Source organism: Lipotes vexillifer, unplaced genomic scaffold (assembly GCF_000442215.2).
Source record: "Lipotes vexillifer unplaced genomic scaffold, Lipotes_vexillifer_v1.1 scaffold203, whole genome shotgun sequence".
In the NCBI taxonomy this organism is placed as follows: domain Eukaryota; kingdom Metazoa; phylum Chordata; class Mammalia; order Artiodactyla; family Lipotidae; genus Lipotes; species Lipotes vexillifer.
In genome coordinates, this window is record NW_006775843.1 from 2113 (window position 1) to 11896 (window position 9784).

The following is a 9784-nucleotide window of genomic DNA, read 5'->3' on the forward strand; positions in this document are numbered from 1 at the left end:
CGAAGCTCCCCGCTCCGCCTCCCGCAATCTCTGCCCGCGAAGGGGCTTCCTAGTGTGTGGAGACCTTTCCTCCTTCACAGCTCCCTCCCACTGGTGCAGGTGCCGTCCCTATTCTATTGTCTCTGTTTTTAATTAATTTTTTCTTTTGCCCTACCCAGGTACGTGGGGAGTTTCTTGCCTTTTGGGAGGTCTGAGGTCTTCTGCCAGCGTTCAGTAGGTGTTCTGTAGGAGTTGTTCCACATGTAGATGTATTTCTGGTGTATTTGTGGGGAGGAAGGTGATCTCCGCGTCTTACTCCTCCGCCATCTTTCCACCGCCCCCCCTGTTTTAAATATTTTTAAAATAAGACAATTGGGAAATTCCCTGGTGTCCGGTGGTGAGGACTCCCCGCTTTCACTGCCGTAGCCCGGGTTCAATCCCTGGTCAGGGAACTAAGATCCCACAAGCCACAAGGCACAGCCAAAAAAAAAAAAGAAAGAAAAAAAGAAAAGAAAAACATTAAATGTCCAAAGCCCTGACATACAAAGAAGATTCTAATCACTGCAGGTTGCCGTGCCCTAGGGGAGTCGTATCTTAAGGAAGAAAACCTGAGATAGATTTTCCCCTGCCCAGAACAATTTAGGAGAGCCGGGCCTGTCTGCTGGGATTAGTGTTGGGCCTGGAGGGGGCATTAAACCACGTGAGGCCAGTCTTGTGGGTAAATGATGCTCTAGATCTCTGTCCTCCTTGGAGCTAGAGGCAGAATTATTTTTGTTTATTTAATGAGCAAAGTTTTGTTAAAACAAAAACAAAGACTGAGACCAGCAATTGAATATTGAACAGGACAGTTTTATTGTCCAGTAGGGAACCCAGCTCATCAGCTGAGGCTCAGGACAAGAAATGGGGTAGATCTTTTAAGCCAACAGCCTGTGACCTGTCTCTGCCACATTCGGAAAGCAAAGACTGGTGTCACCAGTTTGCCTAAGGGTGAGCTGGACAGAGGAGACAGAGCCTGTAGTGTCCACCTGGGTCACAGGAATCTGTCTCTGCTGGATCCAGAAGGTGCCAGCCTGGCAAGCCATCTGCTGCTGCCCGGCTCTGCCTGGTGCTGTTACCGAGTCCAAGCTGGTACTCCTCGCCACAGCACGGGCCAATAAATTGAGAGACGAGTTGTTTGGACAAGGAATAGCGACTTTATTCAGAAAGCCAGCAGACCAAGAAGATGGTGGACTAGTGTCCCAAAGAACCATCTTACGCAAGTTAGAATTCAGGATTCTTTTGTACTAAAAGGCGAGGGGTTGTGCTTGGTTGTTACAGATTTCTTCGTGCTGGAATGTGCTGGAATCATTTGCTCTTGCAGCTGTTAGTGCCGAGATCTGGTCACAGTGTTCCCATAAAGCTTCAACAAGACGATTGCTATTCTCTGTTCTGCAACTTTTTATCTCTATGTGAATGGAAAAGTGCTATGCCTTTAAAGGTCAGAGCCCTGAGAATGGGCTCTCATGTGTATTTCAGGCTATCGGGAACATTCTTTTACAAAAGGTGCAGAGCCAGCATGACTAAGCCGCAGGCCACAGAGCACAAGGGTCAGAGCTAAGGGAATAGATCCAATATGGAGTCAGGTTTGTTCTTCTCTGTTACGGTGTCAGCTGGCTGGGTGGCCAGTGGGGTTGGTCAGCTTCTTTTCTGGGCTGCCATCAGGTGCAGAGGTAAGGCGGCCTTGGAGGGGTAGAAGGGGCCTGTCTTCTGCGGAAAGTGACGTGGTTTACTGTGGGTTCATTCTTATAGGATGCCCGGGGTCATGCTGGCCTGGGTCCTTTCTCGCCACCGTCCTGCTTGCTGGTACTTGCCTTGGACCCCCCCGTCCCCTGCTTTCTCACACTGAAGGCCCTGTGGCGCCCACCAGACCCCCTGGGAAAAAGCCCACTGGGAAGCGGCTGCCTGGAGTCGGGCAGGAAACACGCAGGGCGCCGGGAGAGAATGGGCTCCTCTTCCTTATCTATGGGCCGGAGCAGGTTGCGAGGAGTAAACAGGAGGCCGCCCCAGGCCTGGAAATTCCTGAGCGCGGAAAGAAGGGATATCCTGACATTGATCAGCGAGATGGGCCCTGCTCGGCATCTTTTCCAGACCCACAAGAGGAAGGGCCGGGACACGGGCTTTGTCCTGTGAACCGAAGGCCAGTACGCTCCCAGGCCAGGCTTGGAGGGACAGCGCAGAGGGAGACCAAGGGCCTGGGAGCCCTGGCCGCGGGAATGCAAGTCCGGCTCCACCCCCCTCACCACTGACAATTGAAGCCCATCCCTTCCCCTGCCTGGGTCTGGGCTGTGAGTGGGAACAGCGCTGCTTGCCTCCCCAGGCTGTGTGTGACCTTGGTCCCAGGTGGGCATCCTCTAGGACACCCACAGGCTTGTTCCCCTGTCATTCAAAAGCAACGTCTTGACTGTGAGGGCAGGAACATGAATGGGGGCCACCTGTCCCAAGGCACTTGGTCTCTCCGCACTGGTCCCTCTTCTGCAGAGACCCTGGAGGACAGAGCCTAAGGGGATATAGTGGCCACCTGGTGACCAGGAACTGCAGGTCTGGGTTGGAGCCTGGGTGGAGCTGAGGACACCAGCTGGGAGCTGGCCCACATTGCTGGTCCTGTTAGACACATGCAGACCCCAGCCAAATCTGGAACGGGGACCCTCTGAGGACGCAGGGAGGACCCCCGAGGAGGGGGCACGAACCTCTACTGTTTCTGGGCAACAGGGCAGAGCTGGAAATGAACAGTGAGGTCCGATAGCCACCAGCCTCAGTTGTCTATTGAGCTCTTAAAATGTGGCTCAGGTGATTGAGGAAATGAATTTTGAATTTTAATTTATTTCCTCTTAAATGGCTACACATGGCTAGCGGCTGCTGCAGTGGACAGTCCAAGCCAGGCCTCAATGGTTCTCAAACTTTCATAAACATAAGCTTCGCCCAAGCAGCTCGGTGAAAAGTGGGCTCACAGTGGACTCTCAGACTCTGGGTTTCCGCAGGTCGGGAGAGAGGCCCTGAGGGGTTGGTGATGAGCCATCCAACTGACTCGGGTCACCATCTAGATGTCCCTTCCCCTCCTTCGTTTCTCCCAGGCCCCGGCCTTCTCTGTCACTGTTCTTCTTTCTTCTTTCCCTCCACCACTTAATTTCCATTCTCCTCTGCAAATCTAACTGAACAGGCCAGTGAGTGCTGAAGGGCTGTGATGCAGGCTTGATGGTGGAGGACTGAGGTGCGGAGGCCAGACTGTGCCCACTCAGCCTGGGCCGGTGGAGTCAGATGGACTTGTGAGGGTGGACACTAATTCTCTGAACCTCGGTTTTCTCATCTGAAGAGGAGGGTTGTAACACTTACGGTCCAAGACGTCTGAAGGGATCGGTGGCTCATGGTGGAATCCAACAGTGGCAGGTTCCTATCTGCATCCCTCAATTCCTCGCTCTTTTCTGGTCCCTTTCAGTGAAGCGGCACCCCAGCAAATCAAGCATCTCACCTCATGCTTCTCGTTGGATCACAGACCCACCACTCAGCATCCTCTTTTGGCCCATTGTAAACACTGTCTCTACTTACCCCTCAACATGTTTGAATTCTGAACTTTTGAGGTTTTCATAAGAGAGGGCTTAGCAGGTAAACTGAGGGTTTGGGCTGGGAAAAGTCCTGGGCTTTCTCCAGGAGGCTGGAGAGCATGCCCCTATCATGGTAGATCAAGGGAGTCTGAAATATCCCAAAGGCCTTGGGGAAGCCCCGGGCATTTGACGAGGGTATCTGGGTGAAGTCAGGAATGACAAGCATTCTCAGAAACCAGTAGCAACTGACTGGAGCCTCAGGACCTCAGAAACGGCCACTGCGTCTCAGCAGTTTATAGGGTGAGTCTGGGTCCTGTCGTGAAGTCTGGCAACCATCCGTCCCCTGCTCTAGGGCCCCCAGGTCCCTGCTTCCCGACTGAGAGAGAATCACTTTGCAGTGAGGAGATGACTCTTTAATCCCAGCACTGCCCCCTCCCCAGGGTCACTGTGGAGGCTGGTGGTTTCTGCCTGCCAAGCTCTTCTCAATAAATTATAGGCTTCTCAGCTTTCTCAAAGTGATCTTATTACCCCTGGTGTGTTTCAGGTTCAAATAATGCAGTCCACCTTCCTGGAAACTGGATATTGGGCTATCCCAGGGCCAAAGCACAATTGTTGCCTGATGTGGTGAAGGAGCCAGGGCTGGGAGGCGGCAGGCGGCCTCACCTCAGGTCAGGGGGCCAGAGGAAGCCTCAGATTCCTGAGGAAGGAGGGCAGCGGGCAGACCTCATGGGATCCAGACGCCCCCCTGGAGCTAGGACCAAAGTCAGGTCTGCCTGTGATCCTTGCACTCCTCTTGGCTCCCAGGACCCCCCTGGAGAGAGGTGAGAGGTCACCCTCCAGGCGAGGAAGGCTGAGCATCCCCGGAGCTGGCCTGGCCTCTAGGCCCAGGGCTGTCAAGCTGCGCGGTCTGGGGATCTTACAAGAATGATGCGCCTGCACAGACCAGAATTTCCATCTCTTTCAAATTCAGGGGGAAGATTTTTGTGAGAGGAATTGGGGTGCCTCACAGAGCCCTAGGGGAGGCTTCCCCAGGGGCTGGTACCCAGACAACTACCCCCAGCCAGGCTCTATCTCTATCTCTGGGGTGAGACGATCGCCTGTCTCTGTGTCGGCCTCTCTCCATCTCCTCTTGCTTGGTGTGAATCCGCCTCCTCTGCCCTTCGTACAGGCTGATGGGGCCGCTCCAAATGGGTCTTCTGCCCTGAGACCACAGCCCCAGACGCTCCGCGACCCGGGCTCCCAGAGTCCCAGCGGCAAGCTGCACACCTGACAGCTGGGTGGTCCAGCCCGGCTCCCGGGGTAGGTGGGCCCTCCTGTTCAATCAGCCCCATGGCGGGGAGCAGAGTCACCAGGATGTGGCCTTGGCCTCTCCCCGGGCCGCATGGGGGAGCACGGCAGAGGAAGGAGGGCTATGAAGGTGGTAACAACACCGAAAGGGGCCTGTTGCCAGAAGCTTCCTACACCCTTTCAGCTCTAAAAGCACAGAGCACTTACCTACATTTACCTGTCAGCACACCAGCCAGGCCCTGACAGGGCAGGGAGAGCAGCAGAGCAGGGTGCAGATGGCCCTGCCTGGTCTCTCCTTATGGGCAGCAGGAAGCGCCCTGCCCTGGCCTGTTGCTCCCTTACTCTCCCAGCCCCATTCAAGGACTGAATTCCACCCCAGGTCATCGGTCTCCGGCTCTCCGGCACCGGGTTCTGACCCACGGCCAGCAGGTGTTTCCCCAGGCACCTCCTCCTGGAGGGCCGTTTGGGCTGGGTTCAGGGACCAGCCCATCTGTGTGCTTGAGAATCCCCCGGAAGCTGCCTTGGTTGTCGCCTCTCCCTAATCCAGCCCCAGCAGTTGAGCTGCCCCCAAGGGATTCCCTGGCCTGTTGCCTGGCCTGGCCGGCAGTCTCCGCAGGGTCCCAGCTTCCTGGGGAGGCAGCTGCCCCTGTCCATCACCCCCTGCGTGGTTTGCATCCCAGAGGCCCCGGGAAACTCACAAGGGTAGGAAGGCAGAACTGGGGGTCCCCAGGGGCAGGAGGAGGCACGCGTGTGTTTCCAAGCTCCCCAGGCAGGGGCAGGATGGAGAGCCCACGTATCAGGCCCAAACGTTACAGGGTGTGTGTGCATACCCTGGGGATCTTGTTAAAAGGAAGATTCTGAATCAGTAAGGAGGAGATGGGGCCTGAGATTCTATGCTTTCAACAGGCGCCGAAGTGAAACTACTCCTGCCCGGTCCTCGGGCTCCCTGGGGAGAGAGAGGGACCGCAACAGGGCGCCCAGCCAGAGCTTCAGTGGCTGCCGGGCAACAGAGACCAGAATGGGGTCCCCACGGTGTACCCGGCCTGGGGCGTCCCTCCTCTTCTCCTGCAGGGATTGGGCCACAGCCCGGCAGCATCTCTCTGCTGCATCCTCAGAGCCGGGCCTTCTTGCTGGACAGGCTGGGATTGGGACTTGACATGAAAAACAGCTGGAGCCCAAGGCGTTCACACTTGCTCAGATTTCACACTGTTGTGATTTAGGATTAGCAGGAAGGAGAGGCAGATCAGATGCTGCCATCATTAGAGGCTTACCTCCCCCGGGGCCAGCCCTCAGCCCTGCCCTTTCCTCCTTCCGGCTCCTCTCTTAGCTGTGCTGGGCCCACCCTTCCTTAGGGAGCACCAGGGGGCCACAGCTGGTGTGGGTTTCAGCTGCAGGATGTGCCTTTCTGAGTCTAGTAGCCTCGAAGCTCTGGCCCCGCACGGCCAGCGGTTCAGGCAGCCAGGTGGGCTCTGGGCTGCCCACGGAGAGGACGTTGGGTGCTGCCAACAAGCAGGAGGCCCCTGGGTCTGTTTGGGGTGGGAGCAGCCGCGGGTCTATGGAGTTGGGCGCTTTGAAATTCATTCTGTTCAGTTAATTACTTGATGCATGCATGCATGCGGCGATTAAACACTACCTTGTGCTATCAGTGGGGGGCTCCGTGGTGAGCAAGGCTGTGACCTTGCCCGCAGTCTGGTGAGAAGGAAACCAGCAGTCAGAGTGTGAGAGGGCCCAGCTGGGGCTGTACACAGGGCAGTTCCCCCAAATTCCAAGTATAATCTAGTGCCTTAAGTGAGCCCGAGGACCGGGCAGGAGTAGTTTCACTTTGGCGCCTGTTGGAAGAGTAGAATCTCAGGCTCCATTTCCTCCTTACTGATTCAGAATCTTCCTTTTAACAAGATCCACATGGGGGCTTCCCTGGTGGCGCAGTGGTTGAGAGTCCGCCTGCCGATGCAGGGGACGCGGGTTCGTGCCCCAGTCAGGGAAGATCCCCCGTGCCGTGGAGCGGCTGGGCCCGTGAGCCATGGCCGCTGAGCCTGTGTGTCCGGAGCCTGTGCTCTGCAATGGGAGAGGCCGCAACAGTGAGAGGCCCGCGTACTGCCAAAAAATAAATAAATAAATAAATAAAAAAGGAAATGCGTTTAAAAAAAAAAAAAAGATCCACATGGGATTCTCACACACCCTGTAACATTTGAGAAGTATGGGCCTGGTAGGTGGGTTCTTCATCCTGCCGGGGAGGTTGGAGATGCACACATGGCCGGTTCCCTCCCCACAGATTCTGATTGAATTGGTCAGGATGCAGCCCTGGCATCAGGGTGTTTGAAAGATCCCAGGGTGATTCTATTATGCAGCCAAGGCGAGAACCACTGGTCTAGAGGGAAATCCTTCTGGAGGAAATGACATGCAAGCTCACCGACTCACTCGTACACTTTCTCACTCTTTCGTTTGAACGGTACCATTGATTCAGCGTCGAGCGGGTGACCCTTCACAACTCACGAGCGGAACACAAGCATTACCAGAAACAATTAGAGAACAGAAGCAAGGGACAGATTTTAGGGCACAATTCACAGAAAGTTTAAAGCCCCCAAGGCGATGCAGTGAGTTCCACGGGCGGGAGTGCTCAGGAGGGAGGTCAGGGCACACTGGGTCTCCTGGCCAGGGTCATGGGCACAGATAGAGTTGGGGCAGCATAAGCACAGTCGTGGGTTTGGGATCTGGGAGGCTCGGGGCGGGGTTGGGGAATGGGATCCACTTATTCCGGGCTGCGGTGGATGGGAAATGGGCACCAGAGTGAAACTGCCCAGTGGGAAAGGTCTGGTCTGGACTGAAGGGTGGGGAGTGGGAATTGTGGGCTGGCAGCCACAGGCTCACTTCTCTGGCAGAGCGGATCAGGAAGTTTCCCTTCCACACCCAAGATGTTCTGTCTCCTTGGTAATGAGCAGCAGAGAAGGGCTCAGGATCCCCTCAGCCTCATCAGCCTCCTGCTGCGGACTCAGCATCCCGGGGTGTCTGGTGTGTCCTTAGTCGGTGATGTGGGCAGTGGGGCCTCACGTCACTGGTGTGGCTGTTCCAGAGTGCAGCCTCTCTTTGCTCTTCCTTGCAGAGCCCCTTGTGCTCAGGGCACAGCGAATCCACCGCTGACTCTAGGGCCCGGACCAGGCCCATCACGGACAGCTGTTGGAAAAATCCAAGTGGCCAACAGAGTCTGATCACTTTCTTTCCTGTAACTTCCTTGGATTTTTCTTCCTCCTTGGGGATGGATGGGAGGAAAGTTGTGTTTTTAAACCTCACATCCCAGTAGCCCCTCCTTTCCGGGGGTTAGTGTGGGGAGAGCAAGCAGCCTGTGCTGGTGGCCAGGGAACAAGGGGTGCCCAGGGACAGACACGTTCCGGTGCCTCGTAGACCCGAGCCAAGTCATCCACCACGTCCCTCTGTCCTCTGCTTCTTAGCCAGGGCCCAGCTTTCCCGGGTGGAGTCCTGGGCTGCACACACCCAGGCCCCTCGCAGACCTTCCGGGATTCCAGTTCATGGCACTAATTGCTGGTCTGTCCTACCTTCTTCCAAGGAACTTCAGATGGCTGGGAAGGTTTTCCTCCCCATTTCTAAAGAACATAATAACTAAGCATTTGGAGGTGAAGATGTTTGTCTATATTCAAATTGGCTGCTCTGTCGGGAAATGACAGCAGTGCTGCCAAGAAGAGCCGCAGGCAGTGCTGGTGGCGAGAGAGTTCGTATTCAATAGAAACATGAACGAAAGCAACGTGGCCGCGCCAGGGCAGGCGCACAGCCCCTTCTCAGCACCGTTGCAAATTCCACATCTCGTCCCGGGGGAAACAGATGCAAGGGCAACTGGCACCTCATCTCCACCACCCCTTGGGAGTCCCAGGCATGGGGGGCGGGCAGGCTGGCCTGACCCTTCACCTCCAGGGCCAGTCCTCCCCACAAGCAGAGCCAGGACCCCAAAAGGACACCCCACTGAGAGGTGTTCGCCAGCACAAATGTTTCCTCTCATTCTCCCTAAGCTCCTAGGTTGGGGAATTGCCTTCCCCGCAGCCTCTGGCCTGGGAGGCACACTCGGGTCGGCTGTGACCCAAGCCGCCGCTATCTGTGAGCCTGGGGCTGGCTTCCCAGCACTTCTAGGAGCAACTGCGTGTCTGGGATCCTCTGGTGACCAGACCGACACTCGGGTCAGGGGAGATGGGGTGTGAGGGTGTTGGGGGTTGGCCTGAAAGCGCCACGCCCACTCCTCCCAGGGTCTCCCGGGCAGTCACCTGGCTCTGGGTCACTTTCCTACCCCTGTCCAGCTCCGGAGCAAGGCCTAGTCACTCTACATCTCCAGGGCCAGGCTCCAGGCCTGCCAGCCCAGCAAGGGCCTTTATAGAATGGTACTTGCTTGGTGCCTCAGCTGCCCATCAAGTTCTCGAGAGAAGGGACAGTGCTGGCTCTTAGACACCTCGTTCATCACAAGGCGACACTAACCAGACAACAGCCAACATGACAGTAGCTACTGTTTTCCAGTGTCTCTGTGTACCTGGCACTTTATATCCATTGCTTCTAATTATTCAACTAGGCACTAGAATTTCCATCTCCAGATGAGGAAATTGGGGCTCTGAGAGGGAAAACGACTTCCCTAAAGACAGAAGCAGTGAGAGCCAGAGCTGGGTTTCGCACCTGGATTTGTTTTCATGGCCCGTCTTGTTTCCACCCAGTCTCTCGCATACTGAAGCCATTAAGTGCTCCTGTACCCGCTCCCACCCTCTTCCCCATCCCATCTTACTCCCGTTTCCCATGCTCACTCGTCTATGGAGAGAGCACCGTGAATACAGTGGGCTGCCTGGGAAGGGCCATGACCTGGCCTCTGTCACCAGGTACCTGGCTGAGAAGGGCAGAGGGGCTGGGGGCCGTGGGGCTCCCCACTGGCAGCTTCCCCAGCCCTCGGCTTA